Source organism: Arachis hypogaea, chromosome 3, assembly GCF_003086295.3.
Source record: "Arachis hypogaea cultivar Tifrunner chromosome 3, arahy.Tifrunner.gnm2.J5K5, whole genome shotgun sequence".
Classification (NCBI taxonomy): Eukaryota; Viridiplantae; Streptophyta; class Magnoliopsida; order Fabales; family Fabaceae; genus Arachis; species Arachis hypogaea.
In genome coordinates, this window is record NC_092038.1 from 66,299,110 (window position 1) to 66,302,061 (window position 2,952).

The 2,952-nt window shown below is 39.7% G+C and overlaps 1 non-coding gene across 1 annotated transcript; it reads right to left on the reverse strand.

Moving 5' to 3' along the window:
- Positions 1–2,634: 2,634 nt before the first annotated feature.
- On the reverse strand, positions 2,635–2,738 carry LOC112793591 (small nucleolar RNA R71). Its single transcript, XR_003198289.1, has one exon. It is a non-coding gene; the product is annotated as a small nucleolar RNA R71 (small nucleolar RNA).
- Positions 2,739–2,952: the final 214 nt, after the last annotated feature.

The following is a 2,952-nucleotide window of genomic DNA, read 5'->3' on the forward strand; positions in this document are numbered from 1 at the left end:
GCGTTTAACCTCCAGTTTAACCTCAAACTGAAGGTTAAACGCCAGAATGAGAATGGCACCAAGGGAGTGATTCCACGTTTAACCTCCAGTTTGACCTCAAACTGGAGGTTAAACGTGTTCGAACTATATGAGGCACCAGGAAGCCATTTTCACGTTTAAGCTCCAGTTTGACCTCAACTGAAGCTTAAACGTGTTCGACATTCACACTCCAGGGCTACCTTCTTCATTCCACGTTTAACCTCCAGTTTGACCTCAAACTGGAGGTTAAACGTGTTCGGCGTTTTTGCTACTCCAGGGTTGCCTTCTCATTTTCACGTTTAAGCTCCAGTTTGACCTCAAACTGGAGCTTAAACGTGTTCGACCAAGAATTGCCTCCAGGGTTGCAATCTTCATTTCCACGTTTAAGCTTCAGTTTGACCTCAACTGAAGCTTAAACGTGTTCGAGTAATTACCCTCCTGGGTTGCTTTCTTCCAATTCCACGTTTAAGTTTCAGTTTAACCTTAAACTGAAACTTAAACTTCAACTTAATCGCCACTCTTTGAAAGGGTTTCTGGGCCAATTATATTGAGGTTTAAGTTAGCATTTGAACACAAATATTAACTTAAACCTATTATGGTATGAAACCCAATTGAATATCATAATTTATGGGATTGGGCCTGAAGAATTGATGAGTCTGGAACTTCAATTTGTTGAGTCTTGTGTCATTACTTGTTTATCACTAAGTTTGCTCAATGAATGTTACAGAGTTGGATCACAACCTCATCAGTATTATGGATCATAAACCCAAAGCAAAAAGGAAATCAGGGAAAGGCCTCAAAGCCCAAGAATCACAACAGAAGCTCAATTTAGAAAGTGTATAAATAGGATAGAATTGAAGTTAGTGGAGGACTTTTTGACACTTTAGCATTTTTTTACTTTTGTAATAGAATTCGGAGCTATGACTCACTAAACCCCTTTCATTGGGTTAGGGAGCTCTATTGTAATTCAATGAATCAATAATACTTTTTATCTTCTTCTTCAATCTTTTCTCTTGAATTTTGTTAGAAAGCTTCTCGATCTAATTCCATTGGGTAGTTGTCTTGGGAAAGAAATTATCCATAATTGGAATCCTTCGGAACCTTGGGAAAGGAATGGAGGATTCATGCTAGAGAAGCTTTCTCACAGTGAATTGGATTGGGGTTTGGATGGATATTGTGACATGTAATCTTACCAAATTGTGGTTCATGAAGCTGTGTGGTATAATCAGTGATCGAGCATCATCTCTTCTTATGAACATTTAAACCAAGGGATTGAGAATTTGTTTGTTTTTAGAGAGAATTGGTGAGCCAAGGAATTGGGATCCAATCATATAAGATTGCCAAGCAAAATTCAATGAATGCATTGGTTGAGGAAGAGATAGAAATGTTTTGATTCGGAGATCTCAATATCTCCTGAAACCCAATGAATTCCCCATTTCTGATCTACATTTTCTCTTTACATTCTGCAATTTAATTTCATGCAATCACCCCCATCCCTTTTAATTTCAGCAATTTAATTTCTAGCTCTTTAATTCATGCAATTTAATATTTCGCAATTCTCATCTAAATCTTGATTCCGCTCAACTAGAACAAACTTCTAATCCGAATTGCTCATTCAACCAATCCTTGTGAGATTCGACCTCACTCTATTGTGAGTTTTTACTTGACGATAACCGATGCACTTGCCGGAAGGAATTTTGCCGATTGTGCAATTTCCTAAAATCATAGCATCAAGGTTATGCTACATCAAGTTTATGGCGCCGTTGCCGGGGATTGGTTTTCGATTGACAATTCTCAAATTGGAAGTTAACTAGATTGAGAAATTTTGTTTTGTTTTGTTAATTTAGTTCAAGTTACTTGTTGAATTTTAATTTCTGCACTCTGTTATTTGCTTTTTCTTTCTTATGCCTTTCATTTCAAGCAACTAACTCACTGACCCACTAACTATTTGAATTAATTCCTCAACTGGTCTAACCATACTCTTCCATTAACCAAGAGTATTCCACTTGGTTGTTGCTTGTGGTGTGTTCTTGTATGACAGGTAGGAGAGGAGAGACATCAACCCCTCCATATACCGAACCAGAGAGGACCCTTCATAGACTTAGAAGGGAAGCAAGAAGGAAGAGGGTACTGGGAGAAGAAGAATCTGAAGGAGAATCTGAGGACAACTTTGAGGAAGCTCTAGATCTCAACATGGATAGAGAAGTTCACAACCATGAGAGGGATGATGGAAACAATGCCATTCCTGAGAGAAGGGTTCTTGTTCATACATAAACCCAACCTCTGGGAATTGTGGTAGTAGCATTCAGAAACCACCCATTCAGGCCAACAATTTGAACTCAAACCACAGCTAATATCATTGGTGGAGAACCATTGTTCATTTGGTGGGAGTGCTAATGAAGATCCAAATCAACATCTCACCAAATTCCTGAGAATTTGTGACACAGTGAAGTCCAATGGAGTCCAGGAAGATGCCTACAAACTGCTCTTGTTCCCATTTTCACTTAGGGACAAGGCAGCTAAGTGGCTGGAATCATTCCCAAGGGACAGCCTAACAACCTGGGATGAGGTGGAGAGCAAGTTTCTGGCACGTTTCTACCCCCACAAAAGGTCAATAGGCTTCGATCTGAGGTTCAGACTTTTAGACAACAGGATGGTGAGACTCTCTACGAGGCATGGGAGAGGTTCAAAGAGTTGACAAGGAAATGCCCACCAAACATGTTCCCTGACTGGGTGCAATTGCATATTTTCTATGATGGACTTTCTTATGAATCAAGGAAGGCTGTAGACCATTCATCCGGAGGTTCATTGAACAGGAAAAAGACTGTGGAAGAAGCCATTGAAGTGATTGAGACAGTGGCTGAGAATGAGTACTACTATGCTTCAGAGAGGCACAACACTAAGAGAGTGATGGAGCTGAACCATGTGGATACA